The following is a 26,033-nucleotide window of genomic DNA, read 5'->3' on the forward strand; positions in this document are numbered from 1 at the left end:
TTTTAGAAATCTAACATTCTGAAAAGTTATAATTTACCTTAACTTATGAATATAAATATGCTATTGTTTCCCATGTAAACTCCTATTTGTGATAGCCTAGGATTGTCAGTGAATTATTATTATTGTCTGTGTAGCTGTGCAGAAATAGGAAGGTGTTAAAATCATACCTGTACCTTTTTTTTCTTTAAGTTGATATAAGCCTCTGATTACTAGGTTTAGTAGAGTTTGAATTGGGCCCAAGTACACTACCTCCAAATATCATTATATTAAGCCAGTCGTATTTAATAAATTTAACAAATGAGTTTACTTGGGATATAATAAGATGCAAATAATACAGATAGCCCAACTGCTAAAGTCTTAGGATGGACACTTTATAGCCCACAGTGCCTACGAAATGCCTTGGAAATGAACACAAAATCTTGTGGTTATGTAAGTATGTGCATTTTCCTGTGAGACTGTTTATCTCTCATCAAGTTCTTATAGGCCATGGACAACTGTAGTATGGACCAACATTTTAATATAAAAGATAACTCAAATATTAGAACATTCAATCAAACAAGTGAATGAATATTTGTAGTTAATGTGTGATAAAAATCTCTATCCCATTTTATAAGCTTCCCCATTGCCAGTTTCCATAGACTGTCACGTAGATTGTAAGTCTCTTGCGGGTACTCGGTCCCATTTATTGTCAATTTATCATATGTCCAAAGAGCTTGGTATGCAAAATATTTGAGTGGTAATAAAGTAAATAATCTGAAAGGGTTCAACCTCTTCCTCTTTTTTTTTTTCCATTAATTCTTTCTGGTAAATATTGAACCAATTGTAACCATTTGGGGAGGGTACTGATGTGAATTACTGCTTTAAATTCTGAAGGCTTGTAGATATAAGCCCAGTTTGAAATGTTCCTGTTCCAAGAATTTAGAAGCTATTGACAATTTTATGTTAATGTATTTCTCTGTCCCTTGTATTTTGCATAGGTGAGAAGAATTGATGTAATACTCTCTTAGTTAATGCCTTTTCTCATTTGTATTTAAACTGTTTCCACTGAAATATTACCTGTATACCAGCCTATTATCATTGTCTAGTTATAGATTTTTTATCTTCATTCATTTCTTATTGTATGTATTTGAGGTATACAACAAGATGTTTTGATATAAATATATAGCAAAATGACTTTTACAGTCAAATTAACATATCCACCACCTTACATAGTTACCTTTTTGTGTGTGAGGATCGAGTACCTAAAATCTACACTCTTAGCAAATTACTGTTCAGTGAACAATGAAATATTATTAACTATGGCCTCATGTTGTACATTAGATCTTATTATACATAACATATTATTATATATTATATAATATATAATAATGATAACTTTCTTATACATAACTATAACTTCTTACGCTTCAAGCTGTATCTCCTAAATTCCCCCCCACCATCCCTCTTTTGGTAACTACCATTCTACTCTCATTTTCTATGTATTTGACTATTTATAGATTCCACAAATAAGTGAGATCATTTCATATTTATTTTTCTGTGCTATCTGTGTCTGGTCTATTTCACTTACTATACGTCCTCCAGGTTCATCCATGTTGTTGCAAATGGCAGTATCCCTTCTTTTATAAAGCTGTATATATAGATGTGTGTGTGCATATATGTATGCACACACGTATATATATACACATACCTATATATGCACACATACACATATACACATATACATATAACAGTTTCTTTATTCATTCATCCACTGATGGACACACATAAGTTGTATCCATATCTTGATTGTTATGAATAATGCTGCAATAAACATTAGAGCTCAGATATCTCTACAAGATGCTGATTTTATTTCCTTTGGGTGTATGTTCAGAAGAGGGATTGCTAGGTCATATGATAGTGCTATGTTTAGTTTTTTGAGGAACCTCCATCTCATTTCCACAATAGCTGTACCAGTTTACATTCCCACCAACAGTGTACAAGGGTTTCCTAATCTGGGGGAATTTAACATATTGTATTTGAGTAAACATTTCATAATACCAGTTAATACTGCTGTCAAAATAAGAATTTTTTGCCATATAGTTAATGCAGATTTAGTTATTTCAGTGCAATTATTTGAAAAAAACAAAATTGTGACAATACTATTATCTGAATAAACTTCACACATGAAATTTGGAAAGTCACCTATTATAGTATGTATTTTAGATTATTAATTATTTTTTATAATTTTCTGAGATCAAGTTGGGCATTAAGACAATATATCAATATTTAACAGTCTCCAAGATCTCATGTTAATTTGAATTACATTCAGAAATATTAGTTATTCAATATCAGCTTTCGTTTTATTTGAAAGTCTGAAGTTTTAAAATAAGTGGAGGCCAGCCAGGCATGATAGCTCATGCCTGTAATCCCAGCACTTTGGGAGGCCGAGGTGGGTGGATCACGAAGGTCAGGAGACCGACACCATCCTGGCTAACATGGCGAAATCTCGTCTCTACTAAAAATACAAAAAAATTAGCCCGGCCTGGTGGCGGGCACCTGTAGTCCCAGCTACTCGGGAGGCTGAGGCAGGAGAATGGAGTGAACCCGGGAGGCAGAGCTTGCAGTGAGCTGAGATTGTGCCACTGAACTGCAGCACTGCAGCACTGCAGCCTGGGCCACTGAGCAAGACTCTGTCTACAAAAAAAAAAAAAAAAAAAAAAGGTGGAAAGAATAAAATTTAAGGGGATACAATCCAAGTAATACATTTAATAACTACTTTTAGGCTCAATTGAAGATGCCTAATAATGTGTGAAGCATTATTTTATTCATCAGACCTTGAATTCTGAAATAAGCTCTCAGAATAAGTTTAGAAGTGCCACTCCAAAGAGCCGTGATTGTGTGTGTGAGATGGTGTGTGTGATTGTGTGTAATTAGTACAGAGTACTAATTATTACAAGAAACATTCCTTTAATTATGTTAGTGTAAATGTATGGTATGTGCAATTTTTAGTTTCTGAAAAAGATGATACTATTGTTAAGAAATAGATTTATTTTCAGCACCTAATAGTAATGGTTTGCAATGATAATTTATGCATTACCAATAGTGCCCCAAATTAACCCACATAGTTTATTTAGAGGGGATACACAAAGATGTAAATACTGGAGGTATGATTCATTTGATGGCCATTTAAACATTGTTAAATTTGTTGCCAAGTGCCTATTTTATGATGAATAAAATGTCATGTCTTGTTTCAAGACTGATAAGGGACTAATAGAACCACTTTGGAAAGCAGTTTGCCAATATATTTAAGTTTAACATATTCTTACCATATGACCAAACCATCTAATTTAAATTTTATAGCTCCAAGAAACTCTCAAACATGTTCATGAGGAGACATCTAAAATATGTTACATTGTTTGTAATAGTGGAAACTTAGAAACAAATTAAATGTCATTTAACAGAGAAGTGGATACATTACATTATGGTGTAAAGAGAGAACTAGACAACAATTAAAATAAGGAAATAAGATATATGTTTCAATATAAATATATCAGGAGTAAATGTATACAAAATAAGCAAGAGGCAAAATAAAGAAATCATTCTCCAAAGAGCTGAAGAGACCAATGACTGACAGAAATTGTTTAGTTTACAAGATAACGAATAAAAAAAGAAACAGTGCTAAAACTCCCTCTGCTTATAAGATAACAAAACTAGCTAAAATGGGTTAATGCCAATATGACTGTTGAAATAGACTTGGCAGAGAACAGACATGCTGACGTCACAGCCTGAATATTCACTGCATGTTTCATACTAACTCCTCCCAAATTTGCACATGGGACCCATGAGGAGGCATGAAGAGATAACTGTGCATGCCCAAGGACTTTCCAGACCTCCTCTTTCCTTCCATCAATCTCCTGCTAATTCCAGAATCCACCCCTTAAACTTTTTCTAATAAAATTACTACCTTAAAGCCAATACAGGGAGACAGATTTGAGCTGGGCTCATGTCACCTTATTAGTCAAATTGCAATAAAAAGCTTTTCTTTTCTCAAAAACTCAGTGACATAGTATTGGCTTCTAGTGCATCAGGGAGCAAACCACTTTCTCTCAATAATGATAATACCTTCAGCCAAATACTCACAAAATTTAAAACATAAAAAAACCATTATGCATGCTGTAGGTATGTGTGTAGCCATATGAACAAATTTGCATGAAAAAATTAATAACAAATTTGAGATAATGGGTATCTGTGGCAGGAAGAGGAATGAAATAAGGGAGAGAAACATTGACTATTTCAGCTGTTTATGTAAGCTTTATCTCTTTAAAAATATCTCAAGCAAATATGGCAAAATGTTAAGATATGCTAAATCTGGTGGTCAGGACTCAGGTGTTCACTATGTTACTTTTTTTATATTCATCTTCTCTTGTGGAGCAAAGCACTATAAAACTTTCTAGCTTAAAACAATTTACGATACTCTTTCACAGTGCACATAGTTTGACTAGGCTCATGTGGTGGTTTTCCCTGGAGGTCCTTCATCCCACTGCATAGATAGTGGCTGGGGTTGGCATAATTTAAAGGTTTGACTGAGCTGGGCATTGAAGTTGCTTATTGCTTCACATGACTGGTGCTTCAGATAGGGAGGGGGAATTGGCTGGAGATCTCTCTCCCCCCACCTCCCCTGTCTTACTTAGCCAGCTTGGATTTCCACATAACATGATGATCTTGGGGTAGTAAGACTTTTTATATGCCGGCTGGTTTTCCCAAAGTAAGCATTTCAAGTTAAGCTGAAGCTGAAGACTTCTTATGACCAAACCTTGAAAGTCACAGAGCATTATCCTATTGGTCAGAGCAGGTAACAGGGTCAAACCAGATTCATGCAGAGGGGATAACAAAAATGTAAATACTAAGAGATGTGATTCATTTGATGGCCATCTTTGAAGACTAGCTATTATATATATTTTTCATATGCCTGAAATATTTCATAGAACAAATTGAATAGCATTTTATAAGAATGGTGTGATGGTTAACTTTGTGTCAATTTGCCTGGATCACAGTACCCAGATGTTTGGTAAGATATTATTTTAATTTAATTTAATTTTTTTTATTTTTATTTTTATTTTTTGAGATGGAGTCTCGCTCTGTTGCCCAGGCTGGAGTACAGTGGCGCGATCTCAGCTCACTGCAAGCTCCACCTCCCAGGTTTGCGCCATTCTCCTGCCTCAGCCTCCCGAGTAGCTAGGACTACAGGTGCCCGCCACCACGCCCGGCTAATTTTTTGTATTTTTAGTAGAGATGTGGTTTCACTATTTTAGCCAGGATGGTCTTAGTCTCCTGACCTTATGATTCTCCCGCCTTGGCCTCCCAAAGTGCTGGGATTACAGGTGTGAGCCACTGTGCCCGGCCAGATATTATTTTCAATATTTCTGTGAATGTATTTCTTAGATGAAATAAAGATTTTAATAGGTAGACTTTGAGCAAAAACAGATTACCCTCCATAATTTGGGCAAGCCTCATCCAATCTGTTGAAGGCCTTAATAGAAAAAGAGTGACCTCCCAGAAGAGGGAATTCTGCCAGCAGATGGACTTCAGACTTGATCTGCAACATTAGATATTCCCTGGGTCTCCAATCTGCCAGACTTCCCTGCGGATTTTGGGTTTACCAACCCCTGTAATTGTGTGAGTCAATTCCTTAACATTTCTACAGATAGAATAATCTATACTCTATTGGTTCAATTTCTCTAGAAAATCCTAACTAATACAGTTGTATGGGGATATAAGATTAAATGTTTATTAAATGTTTTGGGTTCTAGTAAAATTTTGTGTGTCAATTCAATTGAAATTTTTCTCACCTTTCAAATGCCATTGAATTGTTCCAAAAAGTGATATGAAATTGTTACAGAACTCTGAACCTTATCTTACAACAACTTATAGTTTTTATTACTCTTAGGATGGGCAGTTTTTTATGACACAGTAACTCATGATATGTGAGCCATTATAAATGTTAAACTTTCATGAACTATTACTTAGATTCTAAATTAATCATTATATTTGAATTTTGTTCTTTTGACTTTTCAGTCAAACAATGCATTCTCACTATAGAGATTTTGGAGACAACAAAATACTAGAAAGAAAACATTATATACCATACAATCATTGAAGTAAAACACATTTTAAAACTCTTTTTAAAAAAATAGGCCTAAGCCTTTGCAAAAATATCAACATTTACTTTACAAGCTTCGGGAAAAAAAGTAGTGAGTGAGCATATTTGGCAAGTTAATAAGCACAAGAAACAAATATGCAGAATGTGCTGTGTATTTTATGCAATTTTATTGTATATATTTGCTTTGGATATTTTTATCATTTTTTTTTACTGGCGATATAAAGAAATTCCCCTTTTAAATATATTTATAACCAGAAGAAAACATAAATTAAACCTAAAGAATACATGTATTTTCACTAATCATTCTATGGTGGTTTAAATAAGAACCACCTTTAAAGTAAAGCACAATGGCAGAAACGTATGCGTTTTTTTTTCTGTATCTTTAAGTCCCCAACACAGAACCTATAACACAAATCAGACACACGCAAACTAAATGATTAAAGTATCATAGATATATGCTAGCCTGCCATCAAACCAACACAGTGTTTGGAATTAAACTTTCACTTTCCAAACAAATCTGTGAATCCTGAACATGATACAGTGGTGAAATATTTGGTCCTCAAAAGACTACGAAGCCAGACTGCTCTTCATTACCATCTGGTGGCTACTGCATGGAGTGGCATTAACCATAATTTTAAGAGAGAGTTAAAGGGAGTGAATGTCATAAGAATAGAAGGAGAACATCAATAGTATTGATTAATATTGAAAATGCATGAGGATAAATATCAGAGAAGGATTTGAGACATTACCATAGAAAAGTATACCACAAAAAGTTATTTATTGGAAACAGTTTACAGTGAGCAAAAGTTGAATGTTTGATTTATGGATAGCATAAGACTTCCAAATCACTCCTATTTGCTTTATAATAAAAAAAACTTTGTTCTTTTAGTGATAAATTCTATGTAGCAAATTGTCTGAATCTACTAAAGCTTTCAGTCCTCCATGTATCTTCACATGTGTCTTGCCTCAGAAGTATCCTTTTCTATTTTATCTACCTGGAAAACACATATCTTTAAAATTTAGATTAAGTGCACATCACTTGTGAAATCTACCTCCTCCCAGGTAAGGGTTTTGTTACCTGTCTCTACAGACTGTTGTACTTCTGTGGACCGTTTGCCTAATGGTTTCTTTTCATGACTGACTGGTTTCTTGAGGATGGGGATGATGTTTTACTTATTCTTGTAAGACCCAAGTTCTAAGCACTTAATATGCTTATGTAAGGAATGAATCCAGGAGGAAGTTCACTGTTATTTAGGAAATAAATAACAATATTTTAAACCAAAAGAAACCTCTCACATTTCAGACTTGACAGACACTGAGACAAGGGACAAATTTAGGTTTTGGAGAAAGTAAATGTCCATATTGACATTCAAGTTTCCCACTTCCATCACAGAATTGCAAAGCTAAAACAGAACCAGAGAAATCATCTAGTTCTGCTGCATTCTTTTAAGTATGGGAATGAGGCTCAGAGAGACGACATGATTTTCCTAAGTTTCTGTAATTGCTAACTACCAGAATCAGGATTGGAATCCCAGTCTTCTGACTCTTCCTCCAGTGAGGCATTTATTCTGCTGATTTAATCTCTGAGTTCCCTTAAGAGGAACCTTAGGTCTAGGAAATTGGGCTTTGAACCTAAAATGCAATGCCCTTTCAGGAATTCAATCCTATTCTTGATCAACGTCAGCCCACACATATTTACAGGCAACTTAGGAAATCATTAATTATGTTATGCGGCAGTACAATCATATATTTAAAACGTTCTTTTTTTGTTTGTTTGTTTTTTGTTTTTGTTTTAGATGGAGTATTGCTCTGTCCCCAGGCTGGAGTGCAGTGGTGCGATCTCGGCTCATGCAACCTCCACCTCCTGGGTTCAAGCAGTTCCTCCTGCCTCAGCCTCCCGTGTAGCTGGGACTACAGGTGTGTGCCACCAAGCCTGTCTAATTTTTTGTATTTTAGTAGAGACGGGGTTTCAGCGTGTTGGCCAGGTTGGTTTCAATCTCCTGACCTCGTGATCTGCCTGCCTCAGCCTCTCAAAGTGCTGGGATTATAGGTGTGAGCCACCGTGCCTGACCTACAATAATATATTTAAAACTTTCTTAAAGTTCTTTAATTTTTCCCAGTGGTTACAATTCTAGGCATTGATTCTAAGAAAATGACAAGACATTTATGTCAAGATTATAGGCATGATGAGCAATAGAGCATCATTATTACTACCTTTTATTTTTAGTTTTTATGGGTACATGGTAGGTGTATTTGTTTATGGGGTACATGAGATACTTTAATACAGGCATGCAATGCATAATATTAATACTTTTGAAAAAAAAAAAGAATAGGTTCCCTGGTATAATTTCCAATGTCTTTGGCTATTAAAGGATATACTTTAGGGCTGAATGGGAAGAGTTTGAGATGCTCAAAACACACCTTGCTTTTCGACTGCCTATTCCACCTATTGGTGCGGCCAAACACTTGATTTAAAAAAACAAACAAACAAAAAACAATGACACAGTCTCTTTGAATCTGTTAAGTTATGTAGTTTATAATCCAGAATTGGTTTTATTCTGTCAATGTGTATTTGATGCCATATCATCTAGTTTTTCCACGTTTAAAAATTATACTTCTAGGAAAAACAATATGTTTGCTATTTGAAGTTTAATACTTATAGTTTCAATAGTTTTGTGTTTCCTCGAAGGTCAGTGGCATGCAGTGATTTGTAATTGTTGCTAAGGCATATATAGAAACAGTGAATTCTGAGAGGCTAAAGAGCAGGCAGATGCAATCACCTAGATGGAGAGAGAGCCAAAGCCAAGAGTGGGCCTAGGGGGAGGCCAGACACACCTGGCTTTGTGACTCCTAGGGTTAATGTCCCAGATGCGGAAACTTTCCTGAAGTGATTTTTAAAAATGGTTCTCGGTAGGGCCAAGCACAGTGGCTCACGCCTATAATCCCAGCGCTTTGGGAGGCCGAGGCCGGCAGATCACGAGGTCAGGAGATCGAGACCATCCTGGCTAACACGATGAAACCCCGTCTCTACTAAAAATACAAAAAATTAGCCGGGTGTGGTGGCGGGCGCCTGTAGTCCCAGCTACTCAAGAGGCTGAGGCAGGAGAAGGGCGTGAACCCGGGAGGCGGAGCTTGCAGTGAGCTGAGATCCAGCCACCGCACTCCAGTCTGGGCGACAGAGTGAGACTCCGTCTCAAACAAACAAACAAACAAACAAAAACTGTTCTTGGTGAGGAAGTGACCATCCAGTGAGATTTTAAATGTCAGTGTATGCTGAAAATGCAGCAAACTTGTGGTTTGAGCACAGTATCTGATAAGGATCCATTTGATGCTAAAAGAGAAAGTGGTAAAGCAATGCAAACATTTCAGTCATAAAGTAAAAACCATCGGCAGTCTCCCTTAACTTATAGTCAGCTTTTTTAAAGCCTCCTGAAGGTCCAAGGACCACAAATGTCCTTTAGTCAATCACAGAGAACTTTACGTCTCCCTCCGCAAGTTCTCTAAAATTAGGAACCAGTGCTTCTGCAATGGCTACCAAATTTCTTTACCTAACTCTTAAAGAGAGTCAACTTGTAACAAATGGGGCTTAGCAAAATTGTGCCTTCATTTAATTTGTCCTCTACTCTGGCTTATTTGCAGCCAAACTTTCAGCATTTTAACCTTTATGAATACAAATGTCTTCTTTCCTCCCTTCTTTCATTTCTTCTTGTACTTATTTTTTTATTTACTTAAAAACTTGGAAGTATCTGATTTGAGGAGGCTCTTGTTATTCTGCTTTTCTTCACATCTTCTGATAAAGAAGCAATAATTTCTTTTGTTTTATCTTGCTTGGTAAAAATCAGATACTATTTTTCTGACTCATTTGGACATTCTTTGAAAATGGAATCCCTTCCATTAGATCATTTACGACAGAATTATGACGAAAAGTGTGTTTTTCTCTGTCCCTGATATATTGAATTATGACCACAGATTTTGATTTTAGGTTGGGTTCATCTTTCAAAAATTTCATAAGGCTACCAATCTTTCACAGACAGACCCTTCATTATGTTATGCTGAAATAGTCGGGCTCTTGGGAAAGATATTTATCGTAATAAAATAATACTATACATATATAATACATATAATACAGAGTGCATATTCCCACAGAGTTTGCAGTACCAAAAAATTAAAAACGTTTTTAAAACTTTCCTATAATGATCATAAGATGGAACTATTTTCTTTTATAGGTCAGGTACATCTATTGCATCTATAATATGTCTTATATCATGTATACAAAATTATTCCAAAATCAAATTGCTTCACTTGCATTTTATTATAGTGACTTGAATTATGATAAGATGTGTGGCTATAAAAATATTGTTTTTCAAGTGGGGAATTATAGAGTCCAAGGATCAAAAATCATTATATCTAGGTTTAGCATAAGATTCTGTAACTAACATGTTATTTTCAACATATTTGGCTTTTCTTGTAACACAAAGTTTTGCTATATGTGAACGTTAACAGGAACAAGTGAGATTAAGTGAGACAAAAAGACAAATATTTCAATAATTGCATTATATATAAAAGTAAATGCTGCAATTAAAGATAAAGATTGCCACACTGAATAAAAAAACCAATCTCAAGTGTACTTAAAAGAGATAAACTTTAGGCTAGGGATGGTGGCTCAAGCCTGGGATTCCAGCACTTTGGGAGGCTGAGGCAGGTGGATCGCTTGAGCTCAGGAGTTTGAGACCAGCCTGGGCAACATGGAAAAGCCTACAAAAAATTAGCCAGGCATGGTAGCATGTACTTGTTGTCCCACCTACTTAGGAGGCTGGGGTCGGAGGATTGCTTGAGCCTAGGAGGCCGAGGCTGTAGGGAGCCATGATCGTGCCACTGCACTCCAGTCTGAGTGACAGAGCGAGACCCTGTTTGGATAAAAAAAAAAAAGAAAAAGAAAATAAGGTAGATAAATTTTAAATGTAAAGACAGAAAATTTTAAGGTGAAGTACACATCATTTGTCATTATATTAATATCCAGCAAAGGATGCTTTATCTGTAAAATATATTATTAAAGAGAGATATTTCAAAGTGATAAAGAGGTAAACCCATCAGAATGATCTAATAATTCTCAATTTATCTGAACCTCAATTAATAGCTTAAAAAACTAAAGAACACATTGACAAAACTAAGATCTCTAATTATAGTGGGATGTTTTAACATACCCTTCTCAGTAACTAAAGGAACAAACAGATGAAAAATGTAATAAAGGCATAGATGATTTTAACAGCACTGTTAACAAACTGGACTTCACTGACATAGAGAGAATGCTGCACCTAATAACTGCAGAGTATATATATTCTTTTCAAATGACGTGTAACCTCATCTCAAGTTGACCACATGCTGGGTTTTAAAGCATGCCAAATAAAGAATGAAGAATGTCAAGGAATAGAAATTGTACCAAGAATGTTCTCTGACCATTGTGAAATTAATCTTGAAGTCAATAGCAATAGATAAGCAGAGAATCTTTCTAGAGAATGAATAAAAGCTGGGGCAAGAGGCCGGAGAGGAGAGACAGATAACAAGGAGATGCAAGCCTTACTTAAGACATTTGTATTCTAACAGCATTGAGTACCATTAAAGGATGTATACCTTGGAACTGGTATATATATATATATATTTTATATAAAATCAAGTTTGTATTTTTAAATAGTCATTCTGGTTACAGCTGAGATGCCAGGGAGGAATGATTGTGAGATTAGGTAAATAATGTTTTAGAGTGAAGAGAAGTATAGAGACAAGCAGGCCAATTTGCCCTTATGCTATTATAGGTGAGTGTGGTTGCTTGAACAAGAATAGTGGCAGTGGAGATAGAAATAAGGGGAAAGATTAGAGAAATATTTAGGTGGCAAGATGGGCATTGTTGGTATTTGTTAACAAGAAATGACTCCCAGATTTTTGTCTTGGTTACATGCTTGAGTGTTGTCATGCATTAAATACAGAATACAGGAAGTTGGAGGGCAGAAAACTAGAGACGATCACTGTGGGACAACCAAAGGTGCCCTATAGTCACTTAGAACAGTGCTCTGTACTTAAAATATACATTTGAAATGATAAATGGTAAATAAGACATGGGCTAGATGAGATTCTACAAAGAAATAATAGAAGAGAGTAGAAAGTTTGTGTTAGAATATAAGGAATGCCAACTATAAAACTCCTAATATTGACTATCATTTGAGGAAAAAATAAAATATTTTACTTTTTTTTTCTTGAGATGGAGTCTCACTCTATTGCCCCAGCTGGAGTGCAGCGGCGTGATCTTGGCTCACTGCAACCTCTGCTTTCCAGGTTCAAGTGATTCTCCTGCCTCAGCCTCCCGAGTGGCTGGGATTACAGGCTCCTGCCACCATACCCAGCTAATTTTTTTTTTTTTTTTGTATTTTTAGTAGAGACGAGGTTTCACCATGTTGGCCAGGCTGGTCTTGAACTCCTGACCTTAAGTGATCCACCCGCCTTGGCCTCCGAAAGTGCTGGGATTACAGACATGAGCCACTGCACCCAGCCAATATTTTAACTGGACTTTTAAAAATGCCAGCAGTATTAACTGTAGTTCACCCTGTCATGCTATCAGATACTACATTTTTTTTTTTTGAGACGGAGTCTCACTCTGTCGCCCAGGCTGGAGTGCAGTGGCTGGATCTCAGCCCACTGCAAGCTCCGCCTCCCAGGTTCACGCCATTCTCCTGCCTCAGCCTCCTGAGTAGCTGGGACTACAGGCGCCCACCACCACGCCTGGCTAATTTTTTGTATTTTTTAGTAGAGACAGGGTTTCACTGTGTTAACCAGGATGGTCTCTATCTCCTGACCTCATGATCCACCCACCTCGGCCTCCCAAAGTGCTGGGATTACAGGCGTGAGCCACCACGCCTGGCCAGGTACTACATTTTGTACACTCAATATTTTTGTATATAAATATAAGATAAAATATAAATATATTTAAAATATTTATTAATTAAATTTTATATAAATTATGTATTTATAAAAAGTTAAATATATGTTTTTGTATCAAAACATCACATTTACCACACAAAATATATATCATTATGTACCCATAATAATTAAAAATTTTAAAAATACTACCATTATAATGTATTTGCCTTATAGGCTTATCTATATAATTTTAAAGAATAACACCTAAAATTAATGCATTAACACAGGTAATCAACACTATCTACCAGGTTTAATGTGCTTACATTAAGAACAACATCAATTTTCGTTTTTTTGAGAAGAAAAAATAGAACTTGAGAGCTAATAAGTCCAGTTATAGAAACTATGTTTATGACCATTAACAAGAGGCCTCTGGTTGGCCAGATGATGTCAAAGTCATATGATAGCATAAAATCCATACAGTTGTGGATTATCTCCAAAGGTACTCTGGAATTTGATTGTAGGAGTGGAGAAGTTAGTTGGTTGAGGTGATTTAAGTTGGGGGGTTTTAGGGCCTGTCCACTGGTTAAGGAGAAGTGTGCCAAAAACATTATGTATTGACCACAGAGTGATTGAGGTAGTACTCAACAGGTGGTCTCCAGCCTGGAACGGAAATAAATAAAACCAAGAATGTGATGATGGTCACCATTTGATAAGCAACTGAAAGTTTCATCCAAATTCAGTATTTTTAAATGGATGTGTATACTTTGAAAGCTTCCTTTTTAAAGGCTTTACCAAACAGTTCACAAAACAAGACATTCGGATGAGCTGTGCAACCCTGTGCAGATAAACTAAGAATTCTTTACCTACCACAGCTGACATTTTAACCAGGCTTCTGCTCACCTCTGGATAAATTTGGCTGTTTTGCTGCAGATTCTCAGCCAGCCTTTGCTTTGGTGCATACTCAAGGAAGCTTTCTCAATGAGTGGCACACACTGTTTTGTCCTTCCTTTAATAAGTAATGAAACAATGCAGCAGGAATTGCAATCACCAAAGTATTTCTTTTTTAAAAAATGTTTAAGATGTAATCAGATGATCACGTTATCTGAGCAACAAACTATAATAAAATATAGCCAGTAAAGCTAACCAAACCCATTTGCTGACTATTAGAGGAGTAATAACTTTTTACATTATTTAGCTCAGATCTCTGCCTCATCCTTGCTTAAGAGATGAGAACCTGAGGGGTTAAGTAACAAAATAAAGATCACATCTAGTCAGTTAATGGTAGTTAGAGAGGTCTCCTGCCTCCTACTCTAATAGTCTGTGAATGATTGCATAACAATGATTGTGTTGCATACTAATGAAGGAAATATGGTAAGCAATGCAGAGCTTATTTTGTCAATGCAAATAAATATGATCAACTCAAATGTTGCCACATTTCCCAGTAACTTTTATTATTGTGAAATTATCATGCCATCACCATATATTCTTATTATGTAGCAAAGTTCCTGAATCTTCCTCCCCAAAGCTGGAATGTTGTTGGCTCTGACCTAATGTCATCCTGACTCCTGAACTTCTTAGCTGTTTCACTTTTTGAACATTGCTTCTCCACTCTGGGTTTCAGTGTCATTTGCAAAATGAGGACAATGATAGTGCCTATTTCATAGGATTTTTATCAACGATGAAATGTGTTAATACATGTTAAAACTATTTGAAGAGCTCCTGGAACATAGTTAGCACTAACAAAGTGTTAGTTCTATTAATAACTCACACATTGGATTTTTGAACCTGACACTTTTTTTTAAACTCATTTCCACTGACAGAGAGTCCTTCTTCAGCTAGAGGTAAAAATCTTAAAAGTGTTAAAACATTAGAGAGTTAACACATTGGTGTGAGTAAGTTTTAGTCAAAGTGAAAGTGAAAGCATTGGACTAGTTGCAGTTTCAATGGTAGATGAAGTTCAAAGGTCGAAGTACCTAAAAATTGAGAGGAAATGCAGCTGTGTGGGAAACATTAGCAGAAAAAGGTGGGAGGGCCCAGGGACAAATTTCAAAGACTTTTCTGTTTTGCCCAAGACCTCACCTTATCATTGTTGCTGCAAAAATAAGGCCACAGATATGAGCTGGACCTAGACCTGTGATCCCACTCAGGACTGAGGGAGCTGCTGTAGGTATTAAACCCAGCTGTGAACTGTCTGGGCAGCAACTACTGAGAAAAATGGACAGCAAGAAGGATGTGAGCTGAACCGAGGACTTCTACCCTGGGTACTGCTTGCCTGGGGCCAAAAACTAGGTGCAAGAATGGATAAGGGTAAGGTCCCAAGTGGGACCAAATGGTTTTGTTTGACCATTTGGGAAACAGAAACATATCAGACTCAGACTCAGAGGCCAAGCTGCTCCCAAAGAGATCATTTGTGGGCATGCACATCTGTTCTGGTATGTTCCAGTCATGGTGGTGGGGTACATGAGTTTGATTAAGCCTTGCTTCACTTTGTATTTTTCATATAGTTTCAATCTTAAGGTAACTCATTTATTCATATTCTCTGAGTAAAATGCACTTCTTCATAAAGGGGAAATACTTCCCCTTTTCAAGTTTTAAGATTTGTACCTAAATCTAATTTTATGTTTGATGAATGAGTATAAATCTTCCCACCAACTATATATGCTATATAGACGTCAATAACAATTCTTCCCAATCATTAAAAGCCAATTTTTAAAAATATTTCCAAATACAGGAAAAAAAATCCCACAGTAAAATATGATATAATAAACATCTAGGTACGCCACACTGAGCACTATTAAATTCTAACATTTGTCAAAATTGATTCAGAATTTAAAAATAAATTAATGAAACATTACAGATACAATTAAAGCTTCCTGAGTATCCACTACACTGTCCTTCATTTAAAAGTAACCATCATATTGAATTTTGTAGTTCATTTCATGCACACTTATATATTTTTACATGTGTATACAAAATAAATACCATGTAACATTATTTTTTGTTTTAAATATTTTATATATATAATATCATCATGCAAATTGATGTTTTTAACTTTAAGTTCAGAAGTACATGTGCAGGTTTGTTACACAGGTAAATGTGTCATGGGGGTTTGTTGTACAGATTATTTCATCACCTTTGTATTAAGCCTAGTATACATTAGTTATTTTTCTTGACCCGCTCCCTCCTCCCACCCTCCACCCTCTGATAGGCCACAGTGTGTGTTGTTCCCCTCTATGTGTCCAGGTGTTCTCATCATTTAGCTTTCACTTATAAGTAAGAACATGTGGTATATGGTTTTCTCTTCCTGCCTCAGTTTGCTAAGGATAATGGCCTCCAGCTCCCATTTCCCTACAAAGGCTTTTGATATTAATTTGTATTTTTGAGATTACCTATGTTTAAACATTGTCATGGTAATCAACCCTAGCCTCTGTAACAAAAACAACACAAAATAATGAAAAGTTTATTTCTTCTTCATGTAAAGTCCAATGTTGTTTATTCGTATGCATTCCTGAGTAGCTTGTCTCCAAGTGGTGACACAGGGATCTGGCTCCTTTCATTATATGGCTCCACTATCTTAGATTCCCTTTTTTCTAGCCATTTTCTATATACATGGGAGAGAAAGGAAAAGGAGAGAAAACACATGAGATATTTAACCATCTTAGCTAAGAAGTAACCTATGACATTTCTTTTCACATTCTTTTGATCAGAACATGTCACATGGTCATTGGAACCTCAAGGGAAGTATGTCAAGAAGCCTGTGGATATTGGTATTCTGCAACAGATTCTGCCACAAAAATATAGTTGTAGTTCATTTGTGTAACCACTGCAAAATTTTCCATTGTATGAGTACACCACAATTTATTCATTCTCCTGTTGATGGGCATATACCTTGTTTTTAATTTTTCACTACTATAAATTAGAGTGCAATGAACATTCTTGGACATGTCACTTTTTGCATTAGACCAACAAATTGCATTCTGTGTGTGTGTGTGTGTGTGTGTGTGTGTGTGTGTGTGTGTGTGTAAGGCTATGCTTATCTTTAGCATTACCAGATATACCTGATGGTTTTTCAAGGTAACTAAATAATTTGTGTTCCCATCTCTCTACATACTTAAGAACACTTGTATTATTGTTTTAAAATTATTTTTAGAAATCATCTGGGTGCCCACCACCATGCCCGGATAATTTTTGTATTTTTATTAGAGACAGGGTTTCACCATGTTGGCCAGGCTGTTCCAACTCCTGACCTCAGGTGATTCACCCACCCTAGCCTCCCGAGTGCTGGGATTACAGGACTGATCCACTGTGCCCGGTCTGTGCAGACAATTTAATAAACAAAATGATGTTTCTTGGTTTAAAGGAGAGTAGAATCAGTTTTTGAACTAGGTGCTAAAATGTCCAACCTGCTAATGCTAAAAATGCTGTTCCATCAGTTTATTTGCATTATTTAGGTTTAAGATATTTTCATGTGTGTAGTTGTCATTTGGATTTATCTTCTTTGAATTCTATTCATATCCATTGTTCATTCTTTTATTGACTTGGCTGTCTTTTCCTTAGTTATTTAGGGAGCACTTTGTTAATCCTAGATTCTATTTTTTGTTATAGGCTATTATCTTTTGCAAAAATATTTTATACCAAGTTTTTAAACTTCCAATAGTGTCTTGGAGTGAAACTATGATAGAAGGAAGAGAACAAATTTATTACTTTTATGTGGAGTTGCACCAAAATAGAAGTTTGCATTATGTAGAAGATTTAAATTTGAAAACAGTCAAGTTTATGAATCTTTTCACTATGATTTGTGTTTTTTCTGTCTTGTCCAAGAAATTTTTCTCTAAAATAATGTCATAAAATTTTGTCCCGTTTATTTTAATTATAAAATTTTATAGGATTTTCATTTATCTCACCTTGAGTACATTTTTGTATATGCTACAAAGTAGGTATCCAGGTTTATTATCTTTCCCTATAGATAATCAACTCTAAAAACACTAGAGATCTTATAATCTCTCGTTTGCAGTGTTACCTCTATAATGTATCATGCATCCACATATTATTGGAACTGGTTGTGAATGTCCTATTCTGCACTTTTACAATTTCCATAGTTCCACGATAGATTTTGAGAGCTACTAAGGTAAAATCTTCCACTTTGCTTTCTACAAACACCTGCAGCTAGCTATTCTTTGCCCTGGGTTTGTCAATATAAATTTTCAAAATGTCATCTTTATAAAGAACCTGTCAATATCTAAATCTAACACTATTGTCATATTTTTATTATAGGATAAGTACTATTGACACCTTCTTTTATGTTTTATAAAGCAATTTTTTTTTCCTCTCTTACACTTTTACAATACTTCTGATCACCAAAATGTGTAGCATTTCCCGCTCTCTCCCCACCAGCCTCCCATACGTAGCAATTCTCCACTTCTGGGTAGGAAACCAACTGGGTGTCCTACAATTTAATTTAACTCTGACACTATTTACCTCGAAATAGCATCAGATCCCACAGGTTAAGGACTTAGATTTTCCTCCTTTTTTAATGTCCAAACTGAAAACAAATATGACTTATTAATTCAGAAGTTAAGTATATGATTCTGAAGCAAGAGAAGAGTTAGAACCACAGGTTTAAATTTGAGAAAAATTGCCATATAATTGGTAATTAAATCTAGGATATAGATAAGATACTCCATGAAAAAGGTATAGAATAAGGCTATAAAAAGACATAAGACGAAGTTTGGGAAACCACACTATTTAGTAGCTGTATTTATTTATTTATTTATTTATTGAGATGGAGTCTCGCCCTGCCTCGCAGACTGGAGTCTGCAATGGCAGGATCTTGATCTTGGCTCAGTGCAACCTCTGCCTCCCAGGTTCAAGTGATTCTCCTACCTCAGCCTCTCAAGTAGCTGGTATTACAGGCACACGCCACCACACCAGCCTAATTTTTTGTATTTTAAGTAGAGACAGGGTTTCACCATGTTGGCCAGGCTGGTCTTGAACTCCTGACCTCATGATCCACCCACCTCGGCCTCCCAAAGTGCTAGGATTACAGGCGTGAGCCGCTGTATCCGGCCTAGTAGCCATATTTATTATGATGGGTCTATAAATGAGACAGAAAAGAAAAGGCAGAGATTTAAGAGGACGTATAATAATATAGAATAAAAAATAGTATGTTTCAAAGACGGTTAGGTTGATAAAATTAATAGTGTTGAATATTACTGAGAATTTAAGGATAAAGAGAAATAGAAAATATTCATTATATTTGAGGGAGTGACTATTATATATGTCAACATTGTAATATCCTTAATTGATTAGCCTAAATAACAATGAATTAGTCCAAACAAGACTCCTTTTCTTTTTTTTCAACAGTGACTCTTCCACATTGGAAAGCAAAATTATGAGACTCTGGGATGTTGTGGCCTCTGGCTTTAACTACACTAAAGTGAGATCTCAGCATAAAGGCTTCCTTTACTGAGATGCAAAAATGACACCAAATTGTTTCAAAGCAATAATTGGAAAGTATTGCCAATAATTGTTTACCTTAATTTGAAAAGATTATCAATATGTTATATAAACAACGGGCAAGCATGAGCTAGTTTTACATGTTTACTATCTGTGATCAACAATATAATACGTTGAAGCTTTACTATTTATCCATATAGTCCCTGCAAATATTTATTTATTCATTTTGTTCTTAATTTATTCAAGCATATTTTTGAGATCCTACAACATACCAGGATTTTTGCTATATTCTGTCATTGACAGTCTTCCTAGAGGTCATAATCTAGTAGAAAAAATATATTCAGCTAACAATAGAACTATGGTAAAAGTGTACAAATAGAGGTTTTGGCCAAATGCCACGGCAGCTGGAGAATTAGTGAGGACTAGACCTTGAAAGTTCACAAGGATGAGATGGGCAGAAAAGCACTGCAGGTAGAGGATGCAGCAGGTGAAAGGCTTGCTTCTGGCTTATACAGAAAATAGGAGTATATCAGTGCTAATTAAACGCTGGGTGCATGGTAATAGGTGAGAGTTTCAATGAAGAAAAAACAATAGAAATAATGTAGGTTAGAGAGAGGGAGATAGTTCCCTTCTTACTCCTCCTCCTCTTCTCCTTCTCCTCTGCTGCTGCTGCTTCTTCTTTAAACATGTTGCTTTAAACAAAACATGAGCCAGGCTGCAAAAGCCAAAAATTCTTTAGAAAATGCTGCTTTCAGGCTTTGCCCTATAAAAAGTCATATTCTCAACTACTGGATAAAAAAGCCAATTCTATTATCTTTTTCTTTCCTGTCATTAAGATTTTTCCGTCTCTTTTAATAATGTGTAAGAAAAATTTTTGAAAATCCCTATTTGACTTGATCACTAAAGTGACATAGTGACACTTTAGTGAATCATAGAATTGCTTAATAATTTTATGGATAAAAGGAAAATGAAATCCAGAAATGTTCTTTACCATCCTCTAGGTGACAAAATTTCTATCTGTGCAGATTATTTATTTATTTATTTATTTATTTATTTATTTATCTATCTATCTGAGATGGAGTCTCACTCTGTCACCCAGGCTGGAGTGCAGTGGCACAATCTTGGCTCACTGCAACTTCCATCTCCTGGGTTCAAGCGATTCTCTTGCCTCAGCCTCCTGATCATCTGGGATTACAGGCGCTGACCACCATGCTCAGGCTAATTTTTGTATTTTTAGTAGACACAGGGTTTCACCTTATTGGCCAGGCTGGTCTCCAACTCCTGACCTCAGGTGATCCACACACCTCGGCCTCCCAAAGTGCTTAGATTACAGGACTGAGCCACTGTGCCTGGCCTGTGCAGATAATTTAATGAACAAAATGATGTTTTTCGGTTTCAATGAGGGTAGAATCAGTTTTTGAACTAGATGCTAAAATATCCAACCTGTTATAATTAGAAATTTTAACTTTTAATAAATAACAAACTTTTAAAAGCAGAAATTGAGAATACAAAAATTAATACTCTTCTTAGATTGTAGGAAGTGATAATAAGGTATTTAGAAAGAGATGCTGTGGAGTTAAATGACCTGAAAAGTAATTCCAGATCTGCAATTTACTACATGTGCAGCCTTCTCCATGTTTTATAGTTTATGTGTTTATGAAAGTGTTGAGTCACATTTTTTAATTCCCTGCTTGTGTTAACATTCAAGTCTAAAGGATTGCTTGGGATCATGATTTTGATATGACACAACTGTCAAGGAAAAGTATTATGACTCTGGCAGCTATGTGAAATTACACTAACTTAAATTGTAGCTGATGGTCGCATTACTCACATTATTTGCTCAAACTCCTTGGACAACTGAAAATAAACATTTTCTTAACTGAGCAGTATATATCATTTAACTTAAAGGAAACACTGGGAAATATGAGATAGACTTCTTTGAGAATTGTACTATGACAACCACTGTAAGAAGCCACCAAAGGGCTAAATCCAAATAAAGAAATAAGAAACACATTGGAAACAAATAAAAGCCTATAAAACAGGAAAGAGTAGCTGTAACCAGGAAAGTTACAAAATCGAATGATTTATTTTTTCACACTCACACACACACACACACAAGCATGCTGGCTTCTAGTTTTACCACTGAATCTCTGAAATATTGTCAAGATACTTAAATTTTTGATGACCTAACCTCACTGTGACTATTTTATGAGCAGCATCTGACTCATCTCTCAATCAAAATTTTGCACACTGCTTTGAAGCTGTGGAGATATTCATCCACATATTGTTAAGGAGAAGTTCAGAATATGGCTAGAAAACTGGTTATTCTCTTTTAGAACTCAAATCATTAAATTGTTGTTAAATTCAGATTTTCAAATTTGAATTATTGACTTTTCTCTTTCAAAATAAAATCTCTTACCTTTTCTATTGTTATTCATGTTTTCATTTAGTTTTTCCTGCTTTAAAATAAGTTTTCTTTTCTTCTTCTTTCTTCTTCTTCTTCGTCGTCATCGTCCTCCTCCTCCTCCTTTTCTTCCTCCTTCTTCTTCTCCCTCTTCCTCCTCCTCCTCTTCTTCTCCTTCTCCTCTGCTTCTTCTTCTTCTTCTTCTTCTTCCTCTCCTCCTCCTCCTTGTCCTCCTCCTCTTCTTTCTTCTTCCTTTTTCCTCCTCCTCCTTTTTCTTCTTCTCTTCTTCTGCTTTCTTTTTTTTTTGGTTTTGGAGAGACAGGCTCTCCATATGTTGCCCAGGTTGGTCTTGAATTCCTGGCCTCTGTCTGGCCTCAAGTCATCCTCCCAGGTCAGCCTCCCAAAGTTCTGAGATTACAGACAGGAGCCACCATGCCTGGCCTTCTTTTCTTCTTTAACAAATAATTACCTTACATCTAGTCAATTGTTAAATTGCTAATGTCTCTGGTTCTTAGTAGTAAGACTAATGCCACAAAAACAGTATGACAATGTCGGAAATCTACAATTTTAAAATATGTAGTTGACCTTTTTACAATATAGAAGTTAGGGGCCCTGACCCCCCAGGCAGTTGAAAATCCACGTGTAATTTTTGGCTACTCAAGAATGTTACTAATAGCCTACTGTTGGCCAGAAACCTTACTGATAACACAAGCAGTTGATTGACACATATTTTATATATGACATGCATTGGGTACTGCATTCTTACACTAAAATAAGCTAGAGAAAGAAAATGTGATCAAGAAAATCATAAGGAAGAGAAAATATATTTATTATTCACTAAGTGGAAGTGGATTGTCATAAAGATTTTCATCTTCATTGTCTTTACATATGAGTAGGCTGAGGAGGAGGAAGAAGAGGGTTTGATTTTGTTGTCTCAGGAATGGCAGAGGTGGAAGAAAATCCGCGTGTAAGTGGACCTGTGCAATACACACCCATGTTTTTCAAGAGTCAGTTGTATTTTTTCTTCATCATTTTACTCTTATATTTACTGACAATTTGTAAACTGCATATACATCACTAACTTTTAAGAAATGTATTTTCTCTGAAAATATATTAAACTTTTCATTTAAGACTTTTAATGAGATCAAATGAAAATAATTTGACACTCCAGACCTCAAAACTCAAGACTTCAAAATCCACTAAGCAACCGCATTGAAAAATATGCATTTCTCATCTGACTAATGGTAACTTCCTTGTGGCCTCATATTGGTTGATCTATCAACATTAATTTTTCCTGGATGCTTGGCCCTTTTCCTAGATGCTTGGCTCTTCACTTGGCTCTCAGCACACTTCATTCTTCTGGTTTTCTTTCTACCTGTTCCTTCTTTGTTACTCTTTCTAGTTTCTTTTTGTCTACCCTAACCTCAAAAGTTTGAAAGGCCCAGCATACCTGGAATTTCCTTCCTTTTCTACCTATGCTCACAATATTATTGAAATTATGCAATGTGTTTCATTAAACACTATATTAGTTTGCTAGGACTGCCATAACAAAATACCAATTGTGGCTTGAACAATGGAAATTTAATTTTCTCATAGTTCTGGAGGCTGAAAGTCCAAGATCAAGGTGTCAGCAGGTTTAGTTTCTCTCTCTCTCCCTATCTCCCTTCCTCCCTATCTCCCTTCCTCCCTCCCTCCCTTCCTTCTTTCTTTCTTTCTTTCTCTTTCTTTCTTTCTTTTTCTTTCTTTCTTTCTCTCTCTCTCTTTTTCTTTCTTTCTTTCTCTCTCTCTCTTCTTTCTTTCTTTCTTTCTTTCTTTCTCTCTTTCTTTCTTCCCTTCTTCTTTCCTTCTTTATTTCTTTCACGGGCTCTCACTTTGTTGCCCAGGCTGTAGTGCAGATCTCGGCTCACTGTAACCTCTGCCTCCCAGGCTCAAGCAATCCTCCCACCTCAACCTCTCTAGCAGATAGGAAAACAGGCACATGCCACCACACTTGGCTAATTTATATATATATATTTTGTAGAGACAGGGTTTCACCATGTTGCCTAGGCTGGTCTTGAACTCTTGGACTCAAGCAATCCACCTGCCTCAGCCTCCAAAAGTGCTGGGATTACAGGCATGAGCCACTGTGCCCAGCCAATTTGGTTCCTCTTGAGGTTTCTCTCCTTGGTTTGCAGATGACTGCCTTCTCCTTGTGTCCTCACATGGCCTTTCCACTGTGCATGAACATGTATGGTGTCTCCTCTTTTTGTAAAGACACCAATCATATTTTATTAGGACCCCAACCTTTCTGACCTCATTTAACGCTGATTATCTCTTTGAAGAGTACTTCTTCAAATACAGTCACATTCAAGGATAGGTCTTCAACTTGTGAATTTGGGGGGAACAATTCAATTCATACAAATAGTATCTATGTGCTGCTAGCTTTCAAATGTATACTTCCAACCAAGGCCTCTTCCTTGACATGGAGTTACCCCGCTGCCTACTCAGAATTCCCACTTGGATTTCTAATAAACATGTTAAACTCAACATGTTTGAAATTGATTTACAATGCAAGCCTTCCCCAAACTGTTTATCAACATCCTTACCATCTCAGAGAATGGCAACCCTTCCATTCACTCAGCTTGAAGATATTGGAGTCATCTTTTACTCACCTCTTTCCCTCACATCTATATCCTCTCTCAGGAAGTCCTGTTAACTGTAGCTTCACAATATATCTGGAATATGACCACTTTTCATCACCTCTACTACTACTATAATTTTCCCACTTGGGTTACTGACTTAACTTCTTCCACCCTTGCCCTCTAATAGTCTATATTCTAGAGTAGCTAGAGTGCTTCTGTTAAAAGGCAAATCAGATCATGTTATTTTATATCAAATCCTTCCACTGGTTTTCCATCTTAGAGTGAGTGCTTCAACTCTCTGACTCACCTCCTGTTACTTTTTCTGCCTCTCACTCTGCTCCAGTCACACTGGCCTCCTTTAACCTACCAGACACATTCCTACTTCAGTATCTTTGCACTTGCTGTTTTCTGTTGGTAGTGCTCTTTGTCAACATATTTACAAGGCTCAATCCATTGCTAACTGCAGTTCTTTGCTCAAATGTCACCTTTTTATACAGGTCTTCCTTAACAACTCTTTCTACTTTTCAACAAACAAAACCCTCCACAGATTCCTATCTGCCATGACCTGATTTAATTTTTCCCTCCTATCACTATCTAAATGTATCATATACTTAACACATCTGCCTTGCTTATGGTCCATCCTCTTTACTAAATATTGCTAAATTTATTTATTTATTCATCTATTCAACAAGCATTTATTGCATATCTGTTTTGTGCCAGACAGAATTCCAGATAAGTAAGAGACATTAGTAAGTTTTTAAAAAGGTTATTTTCCTCATAGCACTTTGATTTAGTGGTTTTATTATAAGAATGTGTGTGCTAATAATAAACAGCCATGATACTCTGCCATATGTGGACACAGGAAATGCTAAACTACTAGGAATAGAGAAATCATGATGAAGCTGGAAAAAAATAGAAGGTAATCAAGGCAACCCACAGAAATGGCTGTGCTTTCGGATCCTCTGCAGGTATGTTTATCTTCAATAATGTGTGGTCCTCTCTTGAATATTCCGACTTTTTTTTGACTCATCTACTATCTCAGTTCCTTCTTTTTTCTGGGAGAATTATATGTTCATCAATATTTAAATATTTCATTCTCTATCCTGTGCCTTTTCTTCATCAGAAAGAGTATAGCAAAACAGTTGATAATATTGAGTTTTGATTTTGACTTTGTGGGCTTGAACTCTGGTCTTGTAATGTCTAAGCTATACGACCCACAACAAGTTACTTTTCCCATCTACTCCTCCTTTTAAGAAATCAAAAAAAATAATATTACCAGAGCTTAGATATGTTAGGTGTGAATGACTTACTATACAAAAAAGACTTAAAACAGGGCCTGGAACAGAGTAAGCACTCAATAAATTAGAGATTTTATTTTTAATTCCTAATACCTAGTAAAGAATTATGGCTTATTTAAAATATCTTCTTCCTGTTTCATCAAAATTTATAAACCTCATGGCTCCTCCTCTAACTCATAATTAGTTTCTGTACCTCTTGTCTACAG

At 35.9% G+C, this 26,033-nt stretch overlaps 1 protein-coding gene across 3 annotated transcripts in view; it reads left to right on the forward strand.

Annotated features, from left to right (window-relative positions):
* The window catches only part of GABRB1 (gamma-aminobutyric acid type A receptor subunit beta1), a 433,789-nt gene that overhangs the window by 2,143 nt on the left and 405,613 nt on the right, over nucleotides 1–26,033 (forward strand). The window contains exon 1 of one of the 3 annotated variants that reach the window (XM_054485738.1): nucleotides 8,014–8,056. The exons of the other annotated variants lie outside the window; for them this stretch is intronic. The gene's annotated coding sequence lies outside the window, so the exon portion shown is untranslated. Of the gene's footprint in view, nucleotides 1–8,013; nucleotides 8,057–26,033 lie in introns of those variants that run through there. 3 annotated transcript variants of the gene reach the window in all.

This window comes from Pongo pygmaeus, chromosome 3, assembly GCF_028885625.2.
Source record: "Pongo pygmaeus isolate AG05252 chromosome 3, NHGRI_mPonPyg2-v2.0_pri, whole genome shotgun sequence".
NCBI classification, from domain to species: Eukaryota; Metazoa; Chordata; class Mammalia; order Primates; family Hominidae; genus Pongo; species Pongo pygmaeus.